General features: G+C 43.9%; 1 protein-coding gene across 5 annotated transcripts in view; it reads left to right on the top strand.

Moving 5' to 3' along the window:
- The window catches only part of llgl2 (LLGL scribble cell polarity complex component 2), a 192,734-nt gene that overhangs the window by 13,067 nt on the left and 152,554 nt on the right, over positions 1-27,113 (top strand). The window contains exon 1 of one of the 5 annotated variants that reach the window (XM_072241942.1): positions 11,622-11,701. The exons of the other annotated variants lie outside the window; for them this stretch is intronic. The gene's annotated coding sequence lies outside the window, so the exon portion shown is untranslated. Of the gene's footprint in view, positions 1-11,621; positions 11,702-27,113 lie in introns of those variants that run through there. 5 annotated transcript variants of the gene reach the window in all.

Genomic DNA, 27,113 nt, shown 5'->3' with positions numbered 1-27,113 from the left:
CTGATGGACTTTTACTGCTGTACCATTGAGAGCGTACTCACCAACTGCATCTCAGTGTGGTATGGCAATTGTCCCTTATCGGACCACAAAGCACTCCAGTGTATGGTGAAAACTGCCCAGTAGATTATTGGCACCCAATTGCCCACCATTGAGAACATCTACCATAAATGCCGCCTGGGCAGGGTGAAAAGCATTATCAGGGACGCATCTCACCCTAACCATGGACTTTTTTACCCTCCTCCCATCTGGTAGGTGCTACAGGAGCCTCCGCTCCTGCACCAGCAGGCACAGGAAGAGCTTCTTCCCTGAGGCTGTGACCCTGCTGAACCTCACATCACAGCGCTAAGCAGTATTGCATCCGTATTGTACTGTCTCAGTACTTTTATAGTTGTGTGCTGTAGCACTTTTTTATTCGCAGTTATTCTGTAAATAATGCTATTCTTTGCATTTCTGGTCAGATGCTAAATGCATTTCATTGGCTTTGTATCTGTACTTGGCACAATGACAAAGTTGAATCTAATCTAAAGTGGTAAAGTGAGAGGGAAATCAAAAAGCAGATTTTTATCTGAATGGGGAGAAATTGCAAATGGGTGAAGTGAAAATGAAATTGATGTTCATGGGCATGAATCACGAGTTTGGTAGGTGAAGGGAGTAGTTAACAAATCAAGTGTAAGGTTGATGTTTATTGCAAAGCGGTTGGAATTCAGAAATGGTGAAATTTTGTTATAACTATCAATGTTGGCAAGGCAACTCCTGAAATACTGTGTAGTTGTGGTTTTTTTAAAAAAAAAGCATTGGAAGGCGTCCAAAGGAACATGGTGTTGGTGAAGCACAGTGACGACTTATTGAGAACAAACAAAATTACAAACTACTTTATTACTGATGCTTTTTCTGATTAAACTATCACTGCAATCAACGAACCGCAACTTCCCTGTCGGATTAGAGCTTTGGAATTGCGTATACAACCTGGCACTTTTGCATGCTCCATGACCGCTGGACTGAGTGTGTAAATGTAGGAGGGAACTATGTTGAAAAATAAATGTGCTAGGTTTTCTAAAATTGACTCCTTCTACCATAGGCCACGAACTTATCAATCACCCCCCCGTAGCTCAGCATTTAATAACATCATTCCCACAATCCTGACTGAAGTTACAGAACCTGTACCTCCCTCTGCAATTGGATCCTTGACTTCCTAACCAGAAGACCACAATCTGTGCAGATTGGTGATAACATCTCTTCTTCACTAACAATCAACACTGGTGCATCTCATGTGTGTGCTTAGCCCACTGCTCTACTCTCTCTATATCCATGCCTGTGTGGCTAGGCATAGCTCAAATACCATCTATAAATTTGCTGATGATACAACCATTGTTGGATCTCAGGTGGTGAAGAGAGTGTGTACAGGAGCTAGATATGCCATTAAGTGGAGTGGTGTCACAGCAACAACCTGGCACTTGACGTCAGTAAGATGAAAGAGCTGATTGTGGACTTCAAGAAGGGTAAGACAAAGGAACACATACCAATCCTCATAGAGGGATCAGAAGTGGAGAAAGTGAGCAGCCTCAAGTTCCTGGTGTCAAGATCTCTGAGGACCTAACCTGGTCCCAACATAGATGTAGTTATAAAGAAGGCAAGGCGGTGACTATACTTCATTAGGAGTTTTGAAGAGATTTGATATGTCAACAAATACACTCAAAAACTTCTATAGATGTACCATGGAGAGCATTCTGACCGGCTGCATCACTGTCTGGTATGGGGGGGGGCAGGGTGCTATTGCACAGGACCGAAAGAAGCTGCAGAAGATCGTAAATTTAGTCGGCTCTATCTTGGGTACTAACCTACAAAGTACCCAGGACATCTTCAAGAAGCGGTGTCTCAGTAAGGCAGCGTCTATTATTAAGGACCTCCAGCACCCAGGGCATGCCCTTTTCTCACTGTTACCATCAGGTAGGAGGTACAGAAGCCTGAAGGCACACATTCAGCAATTCAGGAACAGTTTCTTCCCTTCTACCATCCGATTCCTAAATGGACATTGAACCTGTGAGCACTACCTCACTTAGAATATATATTATTTCTGGTTTTTGCACAATTTTTAATCTATTCAATATATGTATACTGTAATTGATTTATTATTTTATTGTTTCAATATTATGTATTGCATTGAACTGCTGCTAAGTTAACAAATTTCATGACACATGCTGGTGATAATAAATCTGATTCTGAATTTGATCTTCATCTAAGTCACAATAATAGACAAACACAATCTACCTAAACTAATAACATACAAACAACTCTGCTTCTCGTCAATACTGAGTACACCTTTTAAACAATCACAGTCTTGGTTCAAAAAAAAAGTTTGTGAACATCTGAGGTAATGCCTTCTACAAAAGCTATTTGGAGCTGGATATTCCAATCAATGAGATGAGGTTGGGTTGCAGAAGGGCCCTGCCTGACTTTTTTTTTATTAAAAGGTTGCTGATAGAACCTGCTCTTCTCAGGAAAAATCTGTTTGTGTGCACCATGCCTAGATCAAAACAACTTTCAGAGGACCTTAGATTGAAAAATTGTAGAGCAGCATGAAACTGGAAAAGGCTACAAAAGCGTTTCTGAAGACCCATCCACAATAAGAGAAATTGTCTACAAATGCAGGAAATTCAGTACTGTTGCTACTCTCCCAAGGAGTGGGCATCCTGCAAGGATCACACCAGAGCACAATGTGCAATGGTGAAGGAGCTGAAAAAGAACCCAAGGGTAACAGCGAAAGACCTGCGGAAATCTCTAGTTGTTAAAGTCTCTGTTCATGCTTCCACTAAGAAAAACATTGAACAAGAATGGTGTTCATGCAAGGATACCATGGAGGAAACTGCTACTCTGCTCTTCAAAAAAATTTGTTGTGTGCCTGAAGTTCGCAAAAAAAAAAAAAACAAAACACCTGTATGTTCCACAACGCTTCTGGGACAGTGTTCTGTGGAAAGATGAGACAAAAGTTGGAATTTTTTGGCACCACTGTGTTTGGAGGAAAAGGGGCACTACACACCAGCATCAAAACCCCACACCAATTGTGAAGCATGGTGGAAGGAGCATCTTGGTTTGGGGCTGCTTTGTTGATCAGAAACTCAAGTAAATCAACAACAATTCTGTTTAAAATAAGAGAATTTGTGATTTGGAATGGCCAAGTCAAAGTCCAGACCTTAACCCAATTGAGATGTCGTGGCTTGACCCAAAGAGGAATGTTCCACAGTGTACCCCAGAAATATTGATGAACTGAAACAGTTTTGTATGGAGGAATGGTCTAAAATTTTTCCTTGCTGTTGTGAAAGTCTGATGAGCAATTACAGCAAATGCTCGGTTGAAGTTATTGCTGCTAAAGGAGGTTCTACCAGGGGATCACACACTTTTCCCAGCATGGACTGTAAATAATTAAAAAATGTATTCAATAAACAATTGTGTGTTATTAATTTAGGAAGATTGTGACTTAGATGAAGATAAGACTACATTTTGAGTAATGCAGACAACCAGGTAACTGCAAAGCGTTCACAAACTTCTTCTTGCAACTGTACATGTACAAGACCACGTATTGCTAATCTCTACTTTCCCTTAAAGACGGTGGTAAATTGCTGGCTACTGTTGTACCATAGTACAATGTAGTTAACCTACCAGACCTCAGAAATCACTGGTATAAATCCAGTCTGTATAGTTGAGTAGCACTGTGAAAATTGTGTTCAAGTTATGTCCGACCAAAGCTTGGCAGCACGCAACCATGAATACTGGGTGTGCACTCTGATGAATCATGTGGGTTGGGTCATATTGGCTAGGCTCTGCTTTATCTAGCACAGCATGGTATCTTTAGTACTATTCTATGTGATTATTGAAGTGTTTGCCCTTAATCAGGTATGCATTAGGATTGTCATATTTATGGCCACAGTCAGGGTGGAGATGTGTGAAATTTGAGCCTGTCAATGTCTATAAATACCACAAATAAATAACCTTTAGGTCTCCCTGTGTGGTGTTTGTGGGTCACGCTGTACACAGTTGAGTATGCCAATTTTGATTATATGGAGGACTTTGGAACTCTGAATATGATCAGACTTGATATAAATGAGGTTTCTTCAATGTGGTCCTTAATTTTAAACCATGAATTGAACTGTGGTCTTAATGAGATAAATATTGTCAGTTAAAAGTGCACAATTGGCACTTGCATTTATTTAATGAGTGGTACAGAAGGTTTGGGGAGACTGGCAAAAAGGTTGTTCCATTTAGTCTAGAGTTGGCTTTGGCAGTCAAAAGCATATGTGCTAGTGATCTGATGCAGTAGTAGAGAACTGCGTAGGAGGGAAAGTATTTATTTACCATATGAACATCAAAACATACAGTGAAATGTGTCGTTTGCATCGATGACCAGCACAGTCTGTGCTGGGGGCAGCACACAAGTTTTGCTACGCTTCCGGTGCCAACCTAACCTGTTCACAACTTACTAACCCTAACTCGTACATCCTAGTAATACGTGAGGATACTGGAGTACCCAGAGGAAATCTGAAGTTACAGGACGATGTACAACGTTTGTATAGGCAGCAGTGCATATTGAACTCTGATTATGCAGCTGGTGCTGTAAAGCATTGTGCTTTATGCTGTGCTACTGTGCTGCCCTACGCTATACTACCATTCAGGCACTAGCATCAATTTTGCTTTTCCTTTGTGATTGCATATGCTGTCTCTGTGATCTCAATTCATCACTTCAGAATCAATCCCAGCTCTGGTTATAGGTTTGTTGGTTGGCATCCATCTGTCTCGAAGGATAATGGGTGATGATCACCACCACCACCATAAGCCTGGGTGGAAGCTGTGAAGATCCTGAGATTCCCAGTTGTCAAGATCTCCCTCTTGACCTCACCAGTGTAGTCCAAAGGAAAGCTTATGAAGCAATACGTTTGGCACCAGCTTCGCTGCAGGAGCTGCCAGAAGGATGTTCAGTGACGTCCAGCAGCCTTAGGGACTCCAGTCCGGATTTACTGAATGGGTTTACTCCCGAAGCCATTGTCTCTCCCAAGGCTGTCCACAGGCAGTGGGGCTATTTACCTGTAGCTGGGGATCTTGGATCTTGTTCATGAGCACCAGAGCGTGTCCACACACAGGTGGGCCTGCGTGCTATGTGAGCAGGGGCCAGGTTTCCTCCCTGTCCTCTGTAGTACTGCCTGAGTCTGAAAGGAGTTCAGTTTCTGTATCACCAGTGAGGATTGGATTAGATTATGAAGACACGCAGTCCCCTTTTATTGTCATTTAGTAATGCATGCATTAAGAAATGATAAAAATGTTTTTGCAGAAGGATATCACGAAAACCCATGATAAACCGACTTAAAAACTAACAAAAACTACATAATTATAACATATAGTTACAACAGTGCAAAGCAATGCCGTAATTTGATAAGAACAGACCATGACACCGTAGGAGTCTCAAAGTCTCTCGAAAGTCCCATCATCTCACGCAGACAGTAAATCTCCAGCGCCTCCAACTTGCCGATGCAGCATCCTGGAACTATCCAACCACAGTCCAACTCCAAGTCCGTCCGAAAACTCCGAGCCTCTGACCACCTCTTCAACACCAAGCACCATCTCTGCCAAGCGCTTCGGCCCCGGCAACAGGCGATACGCAAAGCCGAGGATTTGGGGCCTTTGTCTCTGGAGATTCTCGATCGTACAGTAGCAGCGGCAGTGAAGCAGGCATTTCAGAAGTTTTTCCAGATCTTCCTCCGCGCTTCTCAGGGCTGCCTCCATCAAATCCAGATTGTGCACGGCATCCTACTTCACAATATGATATTCATTCAGAACGGCTGTGCGCGCTGCGTCGCGCCGCCATCTCCTCCTCCCTCCTAGAGGAGGCACTACATGAGGATTTTTGTTGGAGAGGCTATGTACTGGCAGGGAGAGACTTACACATTCAGCTCTCCTTTTTGTAAGACTGCTAGCTGGCAGTGAAATCTGAAAGTGAGAGCGACAAACGCTACCACACTAAACGTGACACAACAACCACTTTGACACCTATAGGTCTGTAGCAGTCATTTTATCGGCTTGACTTTTGACACTACTATTGGTAATGAAATACAAAAATGTTATCGAGTGCAAGTATCCCTGAGAGGGTTGTACATCAGGAATTGGATAAAGTGTGCTGTACCAGGTTTGAGTATGTGCTTTTCTGTGCCTGTTGCACAACCTGGTGCTTGGTGTCATCAATGCTTGTTCTGACCTGTACAGTATCACTTGTTTGGTGAGAAATCTGTGACTAGTTTTCTCGCATCTGATTTTGGAAATTACCTGTTTTCATTCTGGAAATTTGCCAATAATTTATTACCAGGGCAGCGATTGGGAATGGCCTATAGGTTAAGTTCTCTTTTTAAAAATAACAATATGTTCTGTACAACGGTATTTGAGCAGAACACCTGGGGGCCCTGTGCATGGGCAATTATTGTATTTCAGTGTTTTGAAACTTTGTGCTTTGTGTGACTAGTTGGATCTGCAGCTCTATATGTTCCTTCATGTTAGCTGATTCTGATGTTTAGAATCCACAGATCAGAATCTGTTTCACATTTTTGCCCCCCCCCCCAGTTTAAAGGCCTTTTCATTGAAGAAAAGTTACTTTGTAGGAGTATTTCAAATTGAATCGGAATCAGGTTTATTATCACCAGCACGTGACGTGAAATTTTTTTAACTTAGCAGCAATGGGTCGATGCAATACGTAATCTAGCAGAGAGGGGGAAAAAAAAATAAACAACTAAATCAATTACATATATTGAAGATTTTTAAAAACGTGAAAAACATAAATACTTTTTTTAAAAAGTGAGGTATTGTCCAAAGATTCAATGTCCATTTAGGAATTGGATGCCGGAGGGGAAGAAGCTGTTCCTTAATCACTGAGGTTGTGTCTTCAGGCATCTGTACCTCCTACCTGATGGTAACCATGAGAAAAGGGCATGCCCTGGGTGCTGGAGGTCCTTAATAATGGACGCTGACTTTCTGAGACACCACTCCCTGAAGATGTCGTGGGTACTTTGTAGGCTAGTACCCACGGTGGAGCTGACTAGATTTAAACATAGAACATAGAATAATACAGCACAGTACAGGCCCTTTGGCCCACAATGTTGTGCTGACCCTCAAACCCTGCATCCCATATAACCCCCCACCTTAATTTCCTCCATATACTTGTCTAGTAGTCTCTTAAACTTCACTAGTGTATCTGCCTCCACCACTGACTCAGGCAGTGCATTCCACACACCAACCACTCTGAGTAAAAAAACTTCCTCTAATATCCCCCTTGAACTTCCCACCCCTTACCTTAAAGCCTTGTCCTCTTGTATTGAGCAGTGGTGCCCTGGGGAAGAGGCACTGGCTATCCACCCTATCTATACCTCTTAATATCTTGTACACCTCTATCATGTCTCCTCTCATCCTCCTTCTCTCCAAAGAGTAAAGCCCTAGCTCCCTTAATCTCTGATCATAATGCATACTCTCTAAACCAGGCAGCATCCTGGTAAATCTCCTCTGTACCCTTTCCAATGCTTCCACATCCTTCCTATAGTGAGGCGACTAGAACTGGACACAGTACTCCAAGTGTGGCCTAACCAGAGTTTAATAGAGCTGCATCATTACCTCGCGACTCTTAAACTCTATCCCTTGACTTATGAAAGCTAACACCCCATAAGCTTTCTTAACTACCCTATCTACCTGTGAGGCAACTTTCAGGGATCTGTGGACATGTACCCCCAGATCCCTCTGCTCCTCCACACTACCAAGTATCCTGCCATTTACTTTGTACTCTGCCTTGGAGTTTGTCCTTCCAAAGTGTACCACCTCACACTTCTCCGTGTTGAACTCCATCTGCCACTTCTCAGCCCACTTCTGCATCCTATCAATGTCTCTCTGCAATCTTTGACAATCCTCTACACTATCCACAACACCACCAACCTTTGTGTCATCTGCAAACTTGCTACCCACCCTTCTACCCCCACATCCAGGTCATTAATAAAAATCACGAAAAGTAGAGGTCCCAGAACAGATCCTTGTAGGACACCACTAGTCACAATGCTCCAAACTGAATGTACTCCCTCCACCTCGACCCTCTGCCTTCTGCAGGCAAGCCAATTCTGAATCCGCCTGGATCCCATGCCTCCTGACTTTCTGAATAAGCCTACCGTGTGGAACCTTGTCAAATGCCTTACTAAAATCCATGTAGATCACATCCACTGCACTACCCTCATCTATATACCTGCTCACCTCCTCAAAGAACTTTATCAGGCTTGTTGGACATGATCTGCCCTTCACAAAGCCATGCTGACTGTCCCTGTTCAGACCATGATTCTGTAAATGCCCATAGTTCCTATCTCTAAGAATTTTTTCCAATAGCTTTCTCACCACTGACATAAGGCTCACTGGTCTATAATTACCTGGACTATTCCTACTACCTTTTTTTGAGCAAGGGGACAACATTCACCTCCCTCCAATCCTCCGGTACCATTCCCGTGGACAACGAGGACATAAAGATCCTAGCCAGAGGCTCAGCAATCTCTTCCCTCGCCCCATGGAGCAGCCTGGGGAATATTCCTTCAGGCCCCAGGGACTTATCTGTCCTAAGGTATTTTAACAATTCCAACACCTCCTCTCCCTTAATATCAACATGCTCCAGAATATCAACCTCACTCATATTGTCCTCACCATCATTAAGTTCCCTCTCATTGGTGAATACCAAAGAGAAGTATTCATTGAGGACCTCGCTCACTTCCAAAGCCTCCAGGCACATCTTCTCACCTTTATCTCTAATCGGTCCTACCTTCACTCCTGTCATCTTTTTGTTCTTCACATAATTGAAGAATGCCTTGGGGTTTTCCTTTACCCTACTCGCCAAGGCCTTCTCATGCCCCCTTCTTGCTGTCCTCACCCCTTCTTAAGCTTTCTTGCTTCCCTGTATTCCTCAGTAAACCCATCTGATCCTTGCTTCCTAAACCTCATGTATGCTGCCTTCTTCCACCTGACTAGATTTTCCACCTCACTTGTCACCCATGGTTCCTTCACCCTACCATTCTTTATCTTCCTCGCCGGGACAAATTTATCCCTAACATCCTGCAAGAGATCCCTAAACATCGATCACATGCCCATAGTACATTTCCCTGCAAAAACATCATCCCAATTCACACCCTCTGCAGCTTCTTTCGGTCCTGTGCAGTAGCCCCTCCAGACCAGACAGTGATGCAGCCTGTCAGAATGCTCTCCACAGTACAACTATAGATTTAAACAAATCAAGTTTAATTGTCGTTCAAACCATACATAGATGTAGCTGAACAAGACAGCGTTCCTGTAGAGCCAAGGTGCAAACATTCAATAGAGCAAGGAAACACTCAAAAATAATGAGTGACATAATTCGAAGTATCAGCAAAGTAGCATATTCACTCATCTTTTTAAAAAAAAAAGTAGCCCAAGACCCTGTCCAGCAGTTGATGGTACAGTCTTCCAGCAGTGTACCAATGTTGGCAATGCACCACTCAAACGTGGGAGGGCAACATGGGGCGAGTCCAGGCTCCAGCCGAGCTCAACCACGCTAGTGTCACTGCGTCTCTCCCTTGGTCTGCAGCAGCAGGTAAGCCCAAGGCTTAAAGCCTAGTTCTTGCTACAACTGAGGTTACGCAGCTTCCATGTTGACTGTTCCTTCGCCAGAGAAGGGTAACGGGCCTGTGGCAGCTTACATTATCACTATCCAACAGAGTGTTGTGATCGCAAGTGAGATGTCCGAGACAATTTCCTACGGTTATACTGCACCAACTCTGATGCTTCCCAGTAGCAGGCAGCGACCTGGTCTGCTCCACCGCACCAGTAGGTTCACTGAAGTGCCCTGCAGTACCCGATGTTCTTGGAGTAGAATTGTCTCTGAATTGTAAAACAAAAAATCATAAATGTTACAAAAAAAAAAGCACCTTTTGGTTGGTCCCAGAGAGGCTGTTACATTTGCACGTGCTGCCACCTTACCAGAAGTGCAGATATTTGCCAACAGTTAAAAGGCCAATGCAAGTTTCAAAGTCTGAACCTCATCCTTTGATTTTTTTTTTTCCCTTATGAAGTAGTAATTTAGAACAAACCATGGTGCTGACTTAGTACAGGTTGACCTTTTATAATCCGGCACCATTGGGACCTGAGGAGTCCCGGATTAGTGAAAATGCCGAATTACGGAAGGATCACATTAAACAACAGCTAACTGCCTCATCGTACCTTTAAAATATCAAAGGATTCAAAGGTTCATTTAATGTCAGAGAAATGTATACAATATACATGCTGAAATGCTTTTCCTTCCCAACCATCTACGAAAACAGAGGAGTGCCCCAAAGAATGAATGACAGTTAAATGTTAGAACCCCTAAATTCCACCCCCCCCACTCCCCTCCTTCCCTCCCGTGCGTAAGCGGCAGCAAGCAACAATTCCCCCCTCACCACCGGCAAAAAATAAAGCACATCCACTACCAGCACTCAGGCGTGAGCTAAGCGATAGCAAAGACACAGACTTGCAGTTACCCCAAAGGCGACAATGCACTCGCAGTTACTGAGGGAATCCTCGTTAGTTTCTTTTCCTCCGCTTAGTAGCGTGCTTAAATTCAGCGGGTCACCACATCTGATCTGAGGTTGTAGGCAGAAGAGAACGGACGACGCTGGAGGGCAGTGTGCGACTGCCGGCAGGCGGGCGAGAGGGCGGACTGACCCAGTGCGCGCCAGCTCCCCCGCCACTGGAGGGTGAGACGGGTGGGTGCTGGGTGGCTGCGCCTCGCGCAAATGATATTAATAAATGCAGGAAAACAAGCAGGAATCGCCTGTCTGTGCTTACAAGAGCGCGCCAACACGTGAACAGATCTAGCACAGCCAAGCAATGTGCAGTAGATTGGTACGGTGGCTTGGAAAATCTGAAATTGCAGTTGCGTGGAAAATTTGAAATCGGTGTGGATTATCAAAGGAACTGGATTACAGATAGTCGGATTAGTGAATGTTGACCTATACAAACTTTTCCTCAACTTGAGCTGAGCGGATTCGAAATTGCAGGTCAGTGGCTGTTTTTTGCTGCTGAACGCAATGATTTGTCACGAATGAGCAAGTGTGCCATTATATGTGAACACAAGGAAATCTGCAGATGCTGGAATTTCAAACAACCCACATAAAAGTTGCTGGTGAACGCAGCAGGCCAGGCAGCATTTCTAGACCTGCCTGGTACTACAGATCTGCTGTAGTACCTCTTCCTAGAGATGCTGCCTGGCCTGCTGCATTCACCAGCAACTTTTATGTGTGGTGCCATTATATGTATTAAGTTTGGATAGTCTCAGAAAGGATTGTTTCTTTGTTACCTGCTTTCATTTGACAGTAAAGAAGCTGCAATTAGCTTCTGACCCGTAACTTGCGGGAGATGTCCATTTATACTCTATCTTAATGTGATGGGGTCAGTTGAGAATTTTTTTTTTTATTTTGTAGGACTCACTTTAATGCTGCTCTGGGTAGTGTTTGCCAGATCTACTGCGGTATTGAATTGAAAATACATGTGGACTAAGATGTTAACTGTCCTGTGCTATCACCAGTGGGATCATCAGTTGATCTGCCACCTGTCTTCAGGGATTTCGGCCTGCTTATGATCAAGACTCCCTCGAGGTGGTGGGCCAGCAGTGCTAAAGCACCACCTCCGACTGGTGAGCTTAAAAACTTGGCATCTGCCTCTATCAGGGTTGTTGGTCACTTCCATCCAACAGATAGTCTACTCTTCAGGTGTCTATGCAACTACTGAAGGGTTTGCAAAAGATGGATACACTGCCCGACTATCTGCCCCTCTGGACGTACTTGGTCCACACCCTTGCTGTGGACCAGATCTGCTGTAGTATATTTACATTTTGTATTGAATGTGTCTGTATTTGCCTTTGGTCCTGTAACATAGTCTTTGTGGGGAAAAAAAATCCTGTTATGTAACTACTTGAATTGCCGAGCTAGGCTAAAAAAAGTTATTTCTGTGCGCTGTATAGCTGATGACAAACGTTGGCATTTTTACCATTTTCTGTGCGGGAAATACCTCTCTGATTTTGCCTGTCACTGAGAAAATTAGTCATAGATTTTCCATCTGGCAGGACCATGGTGCAGATGTAAATTTGTGTGTAAACTGATTCATAATTTAGCTTGAGTAAGCATTTGATAATTGTCCTTCATTTAATTGTAACCCCAGCTGACTGCTCATTGTATTACCCTGGAATAGCTTGTCATTTATATTTGTTTGAACCACTTCTGAGAGAATATTTAACCTTGCTTAGAAGGATTTCAACAGCAAGTTTTTGCCCTTGTTAGAATAGGGGAAGTTAATGATATGAAGTAGTCACACAGTGGAAAGTAAAGCTGGCGAGTTTATTGTTCTGAATGATCTTCAGTCATTGAGTTTGCTTTGGAGTTTAGTGGGGGGAGAAAACACTTGCACACACTGTCTGCTATCGTTTCTGGGCTGTGAGAGAAGAGAAATCTTATTTACACTGACAATCTCTTCCCCCGCTCCCCACACTCTTGTTCTGATGTTGGGTTTTTACTGGAAATATCAAATGCTGCTTAACCTATAGAATTCCCCCAGCAGCAGATTGTTTGACATTTGCAGCACCCGTCCTTCATCTGGATGAAACTTCAAACCGTATTAAGGATGAAGTAGCAATATAAGGTCTCACTACTTCATTGAAGAACCAGCCTGCTCCTTGTGGGTCCCTTACATTTTTGCAAAATGAGCATGCGTGAATTTTGGATTTGAAATAATTCACTCAGTTCTCATTCTGGAACAATTCAACATGACAGACCTTGTGTGAAGATTCAGTTCTTAACATCTGAATACCAAGGCTCTTCATGGGTTTCACCCCCTTAATTTTTCCATTATATCATCGCAGAGAATGTATATCTATGCCACCATTCCTTTCACAGTGTTAGGAAATCAGTAAAATACTTTGGCATTCCAGGCCATTCTACACTGGTTTACATAATGTCTCTCTGTTATTGAATTCTTTATTCCTGGGAATACTCAAGAATATACTCTGGAAAATGAGTTTTAGTAAAGTGTGCTCATTGTAGTCCTTCCCAGACCTTTGAAAATTACAGAATCTGCTGTTTACCTTTCTCAAGAGCGGAGAAGATGGCGGCGAGACGACAGCGCGCGTGGCCACTTCGGTGATGAATATCTGTTATCTGTCAAGTAGGGGACCGTGCACAATCCTGATTTGATGGAGACAGACGTGAGTGCACAGCAGAACATCTGGAAAACTTCTGAAATGTCTGCTTTGCTACCGCTGCTACTGTGTGGAAACCGGAATCTCTGGAGCTGAAGGCCCCGAAATCTTTGGCTTTGCGTGTTTCAGCAGCCGGGGAAAGGTCGAAGGCGCTCGGCAGAGGATGGCGCTCGGGAGGCTGTATCGGAGAGGCTGCTCAGAAGCTCAGAGTTTTCGGACGGATGGACTTGGGGTCGGCTGTGATCGGCTGCTTCCAAGGTATCGGCAAGTTGACGGTGCCTGGAGGTTTATGGCAGGGAGTTTCTCCCTTTTGCCGCTGCTTCGGGGACTCGGGAGTCGATCGACTCGGGACTTTGAGACTTTGATTTTTTACTGTGCCTATGGACTGTTCTTTATCAAATTATGGTATTGCTTTGCACTGCTGTAACTATATGTTATAATGATGTGGTTTTGTCAGTGTTAGTCTTTGGTCTGTCTTGTTTCCTGTGATATCACGCCGGAGAAACATTGTATCATTTCTTAATACATGTATGCATTTCTAAATTACAATAAAAAGGACCGAGTGTTCTCATAATCTAAAATATCTTCCACAATCTTATCTCAGTCCTGAATAATTGATTCCTTATTTTGATTTTATGATACTAGGTCTAGACACCTTGGACAGGAGAGTTGCCATCCATATATCCACCCTGTCAAGCTGTAAGGATTTTGTATTTCCATTGAGATTTCCTTTTGGTTCTTGAATATCTGTTTCCTATGGTTCAGTCATCAAGACTGCATTTGGGTCAGTTTCTACCCATTGCCCCATTTCCCACCCCCAGTCGGCAAATTGGTGAGCCTTCTGCTGGACTTCCATTCACTTCGTTGCACTGCCTGGATTACAAATGTATTGTGGGAATCCAATTTGTATGTACTTTTTCAGACCAGGCTCACCAGGACCCTATATATAGTTCCATTGAGACTTCTCTGCAGCTCAACTTTTGTAATACGGAGGTAGTGATTTATTGGCCTTCCTAACATTTGCTACGTGTTAACTGGCAGTGATTCACCTATAAGGACATAGAACTTTGTTGCAGGAGTAGGTTATGCACCTTCGGGATCCTTTTGAACATCACCAACTTGCAATCTTAATCATTTAAAAAAATGTTGTTTTTCTATTTATTCAACCAAAGTGGATGAACTCTTGTATCTTGCGTTCTCTCAATGTGTAATGATTTCCATCTGCTGTGCTGATCTAGCTTCCCCTGTATTGCCTCTGCATCTCCCTTGTAACCACCGGCACGCATCTTGGTATCCTTGGCAAAATCTGGATTTGTAACACTTGACCTATGTCTATGAATGCAACTTGTAAATCCTGGGGGGCCTTGAGACATTGCTGCAGCATCTACCAATTTTGGCCTCTTAGTTTAAATGACCTTATTCCTACTGTTTTCTCTCTGAACAATTTTGCTCTGTAGCCTTCATCTATAACCTTATTGAAGGCTGTCTGGAACTTTAATATTACACAAATGTTGACTTGTCTTGGTCTATTCCAATATTTATTGCTCTGAAAAACAACCTAATTTGTCACAAATAATTTCCTTTCACAAATCTGTGACTCTTTCCAGAGTACTCTGCTACCATTTCTTTAGAGTCCAGTATTTTTCTAATTCTTGATATCAGGCTAACTTGTCTGAAAAATATGCCTTTATTTCCCTGTTGTTTTATAAGGACAATTCATTATGACCTACCCTTCACAAACCACTCTCCTGTTCTACCTAGTTCCTCGTATATCCACGCCAGCCAACCTCCCTGCTTTATTTCTTTCCTTATTACCCACTCCGTCTGCCCAGCCCACTTCCCTTGGTTCTATGTGCCACCATCCTTCCCTGTTACATTCCAACATCAACAGCCTTTTGCTTCCATCTATCAGTCCATCACCAAAGCTGGCCTTCCCTGCACTGATTCCATCTACACTTCCAGCTGACACGGAAAGCAGCAAATATGATCAAGGACTCCTCTCACCCTGGCCATTCTCTTCTCCCCTCTCCTGTGGAGCAGAGGCAAAACTTTGATCACATATCACCAGACTTTGGACAGCATCATCCCACTTATCTGACTCTTGAATGTACGTCTTGTATGCTAAATGATAAATTTCTGAACTCTTGATATCCTGATTGCCCTCATCTGTACTTGCACTGTATCTGACTATCTGCACTGCACATTGTAACTGCAACATTCTATTTTGCATTTTCTTTTACTTGTAATTATGTATGGCATGAAAGTCTGAATGGCAAGCAAAATGAAGCTTTTCACAATATAATAGTTCAACTCCAATTAGTGTCCCAATTTCGGTTCCCCCAAAATTCATACCTAAATGTTCATGCTCTTCAGCATTTTCTGTATTTCCTTCCTTTTGGGGATTATCATGTAGTGGAGACAATTGTCGATTGCATCGCCTCTGATCTGGGCTGACGTTTACGTGTGGGGCGGCACCTAATTAATTAGCATGTTTATTTTGGCTTTTTTCTTAAAGATGTGCTGTGTGCCTCCCGGCTACTGCTGCATTCTCCGCGAATCAGTATCTGTCCGTGGCCCGGGGGTTGGGGTGGTGGGACACTGGGATGTCATCTTGTCGTCTCTTTCCATTAGAGCAGGCAGCTCATCTCCTCTGACTGCCCGCCTCGATAGCGAAGGTCGAGGTTCGTCGTCTGCTGTGGCTGATGTGGAAGGCTTACTTGACTGCTGAGCCTCGCGCATTTTTCTATCATACAGTTCTTTGTAAGGACTCAAACCATCTTGCAAATATCCCCTAAACCTACGTACCCTTTCAAAATTAAAGTCGTACTTTATCATTGCAGCGAAAATCTCACGTAGTTGCGTCACGTTCATTTTGCTACTGCATTCGGTTTCAATTGTTATCCTTTCCTCTTCCAATTTCATCAGCTCTTCATCTATCAGTTCTTGGTCATGGGATGCCAAAACCTCTTCAACATCATCTTCATCAGCTTCCACAAGCCAAACTCACGTTGTCCTTTGTTCACCATGATTGAAAAGCTTAATTATGGCTAGTTTTACGCTAAGTGTAACACCCTTACTCTTTCAGGCTTTTCCAATACCTCAGCACTCATCTTGCAAATGGCTGCTCACAGGCACGTGTTAAAGCAATGCCATTCTGAATCCGGGGGAGAGTGGCTGCTCGGGGCGTGCGCTGCTTTTTTGTCGTAACAGTGTAAACACCTTCTGAAAGCGAAAACAGGGTACTAATGTAGGTCTTTCGTAACAGTGAGGTTTCGTAAAGCGAACGTTCGAAAAGCGGGGGACACCTGTATTCCTCTGCCATGCAGTTAGCCACTCTCACGTGGGAGAGTTCACCTACTGTACAAGCTGGGTTGTCATTAAAGTTAGTTGAGCAGCCTGCATGCTGGCATCCTGGTGTGCTGTGCACTTTCCCTCAATAACAAACACAACATGAGAAGTAGTTGATGAACAGTACAAGTGAAATCTCCAACAAGAAAATTTACAATAAGGCTGTTCTTGTTTTTATGTACTTATATAAAAGATATCCAGAGACTTCTCAACCTAAACTGCCTATGCTAGTTTGCTAATTGTATGCACCATGAGGCTGAGCTGAGCTAGGGCCATGGTCGCTAGGCAATGCCCTCATGCTGCGCCCAAGAGAGGATACGTTGTAATAATCTGCGGCTACTAGCCTGGGGAAGTGCACAGAGGCACAGACACAGCAGAAAAGTCGGTCAAATTCTCAGGGAGTGAAAAGACTTTTGTAGTCCAAATAAATAAATACTAAACAAACAAACCAGGAAAATGGAACAAATCCTTAATAAGCAGCCCTCTCCACCCAAGATATTTGATTTCTCTCAACCAGGCCTTTGAGAGATTTGGGGTTGCAAGCAATCAAACTCTGGCCTCAGAACAGCATCAAGTAAGCACACAGATATACTGCATGGGTGACAAAGCAGATGACAGTGTGAATTGATTAGGACTGATAGATGCTCAGAAAAGGGAGTGGGGAAAAAAACAGTGCAGGACAAATTCAAAGAATATTTCACAGAAGCAAAATGTGTTAGAGGAAACGATGTGCAGTCAGAAGGATTACTGAAAGGGGGAGAGCAGACCTCGGCTCAAACAAAACAGCTAAGTGAAACAGAGAGCAGGTAAAATGTCCAACCGCAGGAGATGTGGCAAGTCTCCATTCTAGGTCAAACAGCTCTGTCCGGCAAAAGAAGTGAAATGCCACCAGTACAGTAGAGTTGGCTGTTATAAAAGCTGGTGTCACTCAAAAACTTCTTCAGGAGGTCAAAGAAGACCATGGTTCAGACAAAGGGAGCTTTCCTTAGAGCTCTAGATTCAAATAGACAAGGCTGGTGTATACGGTTCAGTTGCAAAATGAGGCAGTGATGTTCAAAATTGACACTGGGGCAGATGTTATATGTCTGTTCACAAAGCTGGCGAGGAAGACTGGCATTATGCTAACCCTAACAAAGAAAGTGCTCATGGGGCCAGGGAAACATAAGCTCAGTGTGAAAGGAATGTTTATTACTTGAATCCGTAAAAATGAGAAGCAGATAAGAGGGATGTCTATGTCCAGAATCTCTTCTCACCACTACTGGGACAACATGCCATTGAGAAGCTGAACCTCACTGCAAGGTTGGATTCACTAAACAATGTTCAGTAGCAGGAGAAGTGCCCAGAGTTGTTCATAGGCCTGGGGGTACTGAAACAAGAGAACCTTGTACAACTGAGGCCAAGAGTGACGCCCTCCCCTCCCTCCACAGTGAGGCATATACCAGTTCCATTGATGAACAAAATCAAAGCTGAACTGAAGAAAATGGAGGCTCTTGACATCACTGGAGTGAATGGACCAACGGGCATTGTTCCATGTTCCCAAGTCAGATGGCATAGTGAGGATCTGTGTTGATCTAACAAAACTGAATAGTGCAGTGAGGCAGAAGAAGTTTATTCTATCCTCTGATCACACATTGGGTATGCTGGATGGAACAAAGTTCTTCACCAAACTAGATGCAAACTTGGGGTTTTGGCAGATTCGTTTAACTCCTGAGTCACAGAAGCTCACAACATTTATCACACCATATGGATGCTGTGCCTTTTGGCATTTTGTCAGCCCCTGAACTCTTTCAGATGTGGTTAAACCACATTTTGGAGAAACTGGAAAGAGTAGTCTGCCATATAGACAATATACTCATCTTCGGAGACTCAAGTGAGGAACATGACAAAAGAGTGGAATCTGCCTTGGAGAAACTGAAACAGGCTGGAACCACCTGAACAAAAAGAAATGTGAATTTACAAAGTTGGAGATGAAGTTCTTAGGCCGCCAACTGTCCTGTGAGAGAGTGCAACCAGATTCGGACAAACTGGCAGGAGTTCACAATGTAACAGAGATCTGCAGGTAGAAGGGAGAAACTCTCCCTGCCATGAACCTCCAGCGCTGCAAACGTGCCGATGCAGCACCCTGGAAGCAGCTGACTCTGAGTCCGTCTGAAAACTTCGAACCTCGGACCAGCCCTCCGATACTGAGCACCATCTCTGCCGAGCGCTTCGACCCTGCCCCGGCCGCCAAGCAACAAGCAAAGCCGAGGACCCGGGGCCTTCCGCTCTGGAGATTCTGGATCACACAGTAGCAGTGGCAGTGAAACAGGCATTTCAGAAGTTTCACCGGATGTTCGTCTGTGCTCTCATGTCTGCCTCCATCAAATCAGGATTGTGCATGGCACCCTACTTGACAGATAACAGATGTTCATCACTGGAGTGGCTGCTGCGTGCTGCATCGCGCCGCCATCTTTTCCTCTCCAAGATGAGAGCTATGGTGATTTTGGAGCCTGATCAGCCTGTGTGAGTGCAGTTTTTAATAAGTGATCTGGTGGGAGCTTAACTTGTGACCTTCACAGGCAAAGGTCATTGTTCAAACTTTTTTATTTTTAAAAAAAGATTTTGCAGTTCCCAAATCTGTGCACAGCACAGTGTGGTATACTGATATGCAGATATTAATGTGGCAGGATAGGCACTGAACCTAACTCCGCTATTGGTGTGAGTCTAGTTTTCATCAACGTCATTGTCACAAGATGATAAAGCACTGAAGGAGATGATTTGGCCCTTTTCTGCTCTGGCTCCTTGGGAGAACTGTAAATTAATCTTGCACTTCTGGGCATGTTGCAGCCTGCAGTACTCTATTAAATTCTCCAACTGTAAATAACTTTGTTTTTATCAGGACCATCCACCTTTTGCCTGCCACACCTTATTTCTTTTTTATTGCTTTCATTTTGTATGGTCTGTACTGCTGGGTATGTCAGACTTTACTGTACATAACAGCATATTCCACAGTCAAAGGATCATTACTGCCCCTAACTACATTATTTCTCTAATGGACAAATTCCCTTAGTTTCACTCTTGCCTCCTCTACCTTCTCTGCCACCTAGATTAACTTGTTTTTCTGATTTCTGATGAAAACCCCTATTCCTGAAACATTATCTGGTTTTTCCATTGATGCCACCTGAACTAAGCTTTTTTCCAGCATTTTCTTAATTTCAATTAGTCTTGCAATTCTGCTCTTTATCCACAGCTCTCTTTAAAAGTTTTCCATTCTGCTTTTTGTTCAGTGTTACAATTTTTGATTGCGCTTTATCAGGCCGTGTATTTAGCATATATCAGGTTTACACTGCAGCTCCTTGATACATAAAATTTGTTATCTTTAGTTATTTTGCCCGGTGGTCACAGAATTTCTCCCGCCAACCACTAATCTACACGGATAGAATGGAGGCCCCTCAAGCCTGTTCCATTATTCAATACAATTTAGGTTATTCGTGCACACGTTCTCTGTGCAGAAAGGCTTTTGTTAACTAAAGGAACTATGACCAGATTGAAACTGAATATTGGGCATCAATGGCTATTTGTGGAACAGGTGCAATTTTTCACAACCTCTGTGTTTAAACCACACTGCCAAATTGCCCCTTAACTGTCTGTATTATTGAGAGTTGACCAAAGTTCATGTAATCTTGATATTTAAGCTTTAATGCTAATCTTATAAATTTTCCATGGTCTGGCTTTTCAAAAGCCTGGTATCCAGAACTGCTTATTGTACTTCAGGAATTTGTAATTTTACCCCTTTATATCTGGGAGGAGTGGAGTACAAATAGAAACATGGAAAACCTACAGCACAATACAGGCCCTTCGGTCCACAAAGTTGTGCTGAACATGTCCCTACCTTACCAATTACTAGGGTTACCCATAGCCCTCTATTTTTCTAAGCTCCATATACCTATCCAAAAGTCTCTTAAAAGACCCTATTGTATTCTCCTCCACCACTGTTGCCGGCAGCCTATTCCACGCACTCACCTCTCCGTGTTTGTTTAAAAAAAACTTACCCCCGACATCTCTGTACCTAATCCCGAGCACCTTAAACCTGTGCCATCTTGTGGCAGCCATCTCAGCCCTGGGAAAAAGCCTCTGACTATCCACACAATTAATGCCTCTCATCATCTTTTACACCTCTATCAGGTCACCTCTCATCCCCCATTGCTCCAGGGAGAAAAGACCAAATTCACTCAACCTGTTTTCGTAAGGCATGCTCCCCAATCCAGGCAAATGTTAGCAATCTATTACCCACTGAGTTTGCATTTGCGACGTGCACTGCGCCCCTGTCCATCGCAAGTCTGTCTCCAATGCTTTAGCTTTTCATCATTCTTTGGGTTACCTGCTTTAGTGAGAATAATAGAAATGCAGTACATTGTTTACATTGAGAACCTATAACAACATACAGAAAACTGCATTTCATGTATGAAGATACTGGGAAAGCATGCAAGAAAATCAATAATTAAAAGGAATGTAGACATTAACTGCAAATGGAGTGAAGTATAAAGTTAGAAAAGTCTTGCTACAACTAATGTTGGTGAGATCTTGGTGTTTAAGGAAAGATGTACATGCAGTAGAGGCTGTTCAGAGCCTTCGGTGGGTGGGTTTCTGTGATGGAATTGGCTTTGAAGAAAATGTTGAGTTTATCCTCTTCTGGAAGAGTGAGAAATGCAGGCTTGTGGTGGTGCAGGTGGGGTGTGTTTAATGGTGGATGATTTGAGAATGTTCTCTAGTAGGGAAATGTAGAACTAGAGGGCATATTTTACAGGAAACCAACATTCTGAAGTTAGTGAATCAGAGTTCTCTATCCCAATCAACCGTGGAGGCCAGGATGTTGAAGATTGTAAAGGCTGAGATGAGAGAAATTGAAGGTTATAGGGGAATATTTAAGATCAACGAGTGATGTCTCTGAGTGGCAGAGCTGGCTGGTTACTGTTGTGTTTTACATTAAGTAAATTCTGTTCAGTGCTAGTTCTTATAAGGTCTACAGCCTTTATTGTAAGATGCTGTAGAACACTGTCCAGGGGAATAAGCAAGTCCTCAGTTGGTCAATTGAGTCAAGGGCCTCTGTTGGTCAGAGTTGGCCATGGATATTGCGTCCCAGCTGTCTAGATATGCAAGCCAGGGCAGTACAATATGGAGAGCAAGCTGTTGTCCATGTAGCAAGCTCCCCCTTTTCACACATCTGATGGACCCAAAGGAATGGCCGAGACCGATACAGTTTGGTAGCAGCAGCGTTGCAGGAGTTGCCAGTCAGCATTGAACGCAATGTAGGACTGCCTTAGGGACTCCCGCTCTGGATTTCTTTTTCTCCTCTTGAGTTTACTCCTGAAGCCTTCCCATGAGTGGGTATAGCCAAAAGGCAACGGAGGTTTGAGATCAGTTTTTCTCTTAAATGAGCTACCAACTATAGCTGATGAGCCCCATCTGCCTGAAGCGACTGGTTTTAAGGTGCAAATAACCCGCCTTTGCCCCTTCTGCCAGTGGGAATGGTTCTGCTGGGGTTGGTACCTAAGCCACATGTGAAGGCCAGAAGATGAACTTGGTTGTCAAAGGCTATTCGCCATTGGGAGCATTTCATCAGTAGTGGGAGCTTGTCCTCATTACAACCTCCAGTGTTAACAACCTTACAGAATTTGTCAATATGAAAATAAAATTTCTGTTAAAGGCACTCTTCCATTGTAACCGGTTTTGTTTAATAATGAATGTGTGCTTCACTGTGGTTACTAGGTGGTCTTTCATATTGTCTGAAGAAACAGGTTAATGTCAAATTAAAGCAACACACATCAAAGTTGCTGGTGAACACAGCAGGCCAGGCAGCATCTCTAGGAAGAGGTACAGTCAACGTTTCAGGCCGAGACCCTTCGTCAGGACTAACTGAAGGAAGAGTTAGTAAGAGATTTGAAAGTGGGAGGGGAGGGGGAGATCCAAAATGATAGGAGAATACAGGAGGGAGACGGATGGAGCCAAGAACTGGACAGGTGATTGGCAAAGGGGTGTCAAAATGTGGTCGAAAAGTTGAAGAGCCAAGGAAATTACAGATGGGGAGCAGTGAGAGATGGTTTCACTGAACTCCCGTCGAAGAGAGGACCTAAACTTCGGTGTAGGCATCACCGGAAGGGGCTTCGCAGTAGTGAATTTTAAAATGCAAGCAACAGGAATTCTGCAGACGCTGGAAGTTCAAGCAACACACATCAAAGTTGCTGGTGAACGCAGCAGGCCAGGCAGCGTCTCTAGGAAACTTCATTTCTCTCTCTCACCAGATGACCCCTAGCTTGCTGATAATTACCAGCAATTTCTGGGTTTTAAAGGGCTGCATATGTTTGGCTTGACTCAATTGCCTGCTTGATTTTCTTTTTTTTCTATTGAAGTCATTTCAATATTATCTTCAAGACAATTCCATACCTGTCCACCATTTTCTTGCAGACTCTAATGTGACAATTTTATAACCACCACATCATGCTCTCCTGCTGTAAACTTCAAACTGCAACTTTATTTGGTTATTATGAGTCCCACCAATGTCAGCAGTTGGTGCAACTTGAGTCACAGCAGAAGAATTTCAGATGAACTGGAGTCTTCCTACAGCAGTGAGCAGCCAGGAATATGTCTCCAATGGTCACATCTTGGGTAATAGATTAGTGAGCACTTCAGCAGGTAATCTGAGGCAAGGATAGATAGGAACATGCAAAACCTACAGCACAATACAGGCCCTTCAGCCCACAAAGCTGTGCCGAACATATCCTTACCTGAGAAATTGCCTAGGGTTACACATAGCCCTCTATTTTTCTGAGCTCCATTTACCTGTCCAGGAGTCTCTTAAAAGACCCTATTGTATCCACCTCCACCACCGTCGCCGGCAGCCCATTCCACGCATTCACCACTCTCTGCGTTTCCCCTGATATCTCCTCTGTACCTACTTCCAAGCACCTTAAAACTGTGCCCTCTCGTGCTAGCCATTTCTGCCCTGGGAAAAAGCGTCTGATATCCACACGATCAATGCCTCTCATCATCTTATACACCTCTATCAGGTCACCTCTCATCCTCCGTCACTCCAAGGAAAAAAGGCCGAGTTCACTCAATCTATTAGCATAAGGCATGCTCCCCAATCCACAACATCCTTGTAAATCTCCTCTGCACCCTTGCTATGGTTTCCACATCCTTCCTGTAGTGATGCGACCAGAACTGAGCACAGTACTCCGACTGGGGTTTGACCAGGGCTTTATGTAGCTGCAACATTACTTCTTGGCTGTTAAACTCAATCGATGAAGGCCAATGCACCGTATGCTTCCTTAACCACAGAGTCAACCTGTGCAGCAGCCTTGAGTGTCCTATAGACTCAGACCCCAAGATCCCTCTGATCCTTCACACTGCCAAGAGTCTTACCATTAATACTATATTCTGCCATCATATTTGACCTACCAAAATGAACCACCTCACACTTATCTGGGTTGAACTCCATCTGCCGCTTCTCAGCCCAGTTTTGCCTCCTATCAATGTCCTGCTGTAACCTCTAACAGCCCTGCACACTATCCACAACACCCCCAACCTTTGTGTCATCAACAAATTTATGAACCTATCCTTCCACTTCTTCATCCAGGTCACTTATAAAAATCATGAAGAGTAAGGGTCCCAGGACAGATCCCTGATGCACACCACTGGTCACCGACCTCCATGAAGAATATGACCCGTCTACAACTGCTCTTTGCCTTCTGTGGGCAAGCCAGTTCTGGATCCACAAATCAATTTCTCCTTGGATCCCATGCCTCCTTACTTTCTCAATAAGCCTTGCATGGGGTACCTTATCAAATGCCTTGGTGAAATCCATATACACTACATCTATGGCTCTACCATCATCAATGTGTTTAGTCACTTCTTCAAAAAATTCAATCAGGCTCGTAAGGCATAACCTGCCTTTCACAAAGCCATGCTGACTATTCCTAACCATATTAAGCCTCTCCAAATGTCCATAAATCCTGCCTCTCAGTATCTTCTCCATCAACTTACCAACCACTGAAGTAAGACTCACTGGTCTATAATTTCCTGGACTATCTCTACTCCCTTTCTTGAATAATGGAACAACATCTGCGACCCTCCAATCCTCCGGAACCTCTCCTGTCCCCATTGATGATACAAAGATCATCGCCAGCAGCTCAGCAATCTACTCCCTTGCCTCCCACAGTAGCCTGGGGTACATGTCGTCCGGGCCTGGTGACTTATCCAGCTTGATGCTTTTCAAAAGCTCCTGCACATCCTCTTTCTTAATATCTACATGCTCAAGCTTTTCAGTCCACTGTATGTCATCTCCTCCAGTTCCATACACACTTTTCCACTGTCATGCTTTATTGCTCCTATTCTCTCACAGCTTATCCTCTTGCTCTTCACATACTTGTAGAATGCCTTGGGGTTTTCCTTAATCCTGTCTGCCAAAGCCTTCTCATGGCCCCTTCAGGCTTTCCTAATTTTTTTTGAGATCCTTCCTGCTAGCCTTATAATCTTCTAGCTGTCTATCATTACCTAGCTTTTTGAACCTTTTGTAAGCTCTTTTCTTCTTGACTAGATTTACAATAGCGTTTGTTCACCACGGTTCCTGTACCCTACCAGCACTCCAAGCAAATATCCCCTGAACATTTGCCACATTTCTTCCGTACATTTCCTTGAGAACATCTGTTTCCAATTTATGCTTCTAAGTTCCTGCCTAATAGCCTCATATTTCCCCTTACTCCAATTAAACGCTTTCCTAACTTGTTTGTCATATCTCTCTCCAGTGCTATGGTAAAGGTGATAGAATTGTGATCACTATCTTCAAAATGCTCTCCCACTGAGAGATCTGACACCTGACCAGGTTCATTTCCCAATACCAGATCAAGTACAGACTCTCCTCTTGTAGGTTTATCTACATATTGTGTCAGGAAACCTTCTTGAACACACTGAACAAGCTCCACCCCATCTAAACCCCTCGCTCTAGGGACATGCCGATCGATATTTGGGAAATTAAAATCTTCCACCACGACAATCCTGTTATTATTATACCTTTCCAGAATATGTCTTCCCTATCTGCTCCTTGATGTCCCTGTTACTATTGGGTGGTCCATATATTTAAAAAAAAAACATCCAGTAGAGTTATTGACCCACAGAGACTCCATAGACAATCCTTCCATGTCTTCCTCTTCTGCAGCCGTGACACTATCCCTGATCAACAGTGCCACACCCCCACCTCTTTTGCCTGCCTCCCTGTCCTTTCTGAAACATCTAAAGCCTGGCACTTGAAGTAGCCGTTCCTGCCCCGAGACTCTAATGGCCACAACATCATAGATCTAAGTACTGATCCACGCTTTAAGCTCATCCGCATTGTTCATAATACTCCTTGCATTAAAATGGACATATCTCAAACTATCGGTCTGAGCACATCCCTTCTCTATCACCTGCCTATCCTCCCTCACACACTGTCTCCAAGCTTTCTCTATTTGTGACCCAACCACCTCTTCCTCCATTTCTTCAGTTTGGTACCCACGCCCCAGCAATCCTAGTTTAAACTCTCCACAGCAGCCTTAGGAAACCTCCCCGCCAGGATATTAGTCCCCCTGGGATTCAAGTGCAGTCTGTCCTTTTTGTACAGGTCACTTCTGCCCCAAAAGAGGTCCCAATGATCCAGAAATCTGAATCCCTACCCCTGCTTCAATCCCTCAGCCACACATTTATCCTCCACCTCACTCTATTCCTATTCTCACTGTCACGTGGCACAGGCAGTAATCCCAAGATAACTACCTTTGTGGTCCTGCTTCTCAACTTCCTTCTTAACTCCCTGTAGTCTGCTCTCAGGACCTCCTCCTTTTTCCTGCCTATGTCGTTGGTACCATATGTACCCGACCTCTGGCTGTTCTCATTCCCACTTCAGGATATCTTGGATGCGATCAGAAACACCCCAACAGTACTCAAGCAGGAGTACTTATTGTCAAGGGGTACTGCCACGGGGGTTCTCTCTAGCCTCTGACTCCTGCCCTTCCCTCTCCTGACTGTTACCCACTTATCTGTCTCCCCAGGCCCCGGTGTGACTACCTGCCTATAGCTGCTACCACCTCCTTACTCTCCCTGACCAGACGAAGGTCATCGAGCTGGATCTCCAGTTCCCTAACACGTTCCCTAAGGAGCTGTAGCTTGACACACCTGGTGCAGATGTGGCTGTCTGGGAGACTGGGAGTCTCCCGGACCTCCCACGTCTGACACCGAGCTCAGAAAATCAGCCTCACACATACTTCCTGTCTGTATTCTACTCAGGCAACCTACCTCGCCTCGACCCGTTAACACCTAAGCCCCATTCAGCCAAAGCCTTCCTACTCTGTCGCCCACATTATAAGGCTGTCTACTTTTTAAGCTCTTCTTGCTGTTCTCACTGGCTGACGTCCACGCAGTTGCGCAGTCGTACCCGATCAAGCTGCTAAAGATAGGTATGTGCAGAAATAGGGAAAAATGGTCTTTGTATGGATGTGCT

Source organism: Mobula birostris, chromosome 24 (genome assembly GCF_030028105.1).
Source record: "Mobula birostris isolate sMobBir1 chromosome 24, sMobBir1.hap1, whole genome shotgun sequence".
In the NCBI taxonomy this organism is placed as follows: Eukaryota; Metazoa; Chordata; class Chondrichthyes; order Myliobatiformes; family Myliobatidae; genus Mobula; species Mobula birostris.
Note: the sequence above shows the minus strand (reverse complement) of the source record. Positions and strands in the feature narration are given on the sequence as shown.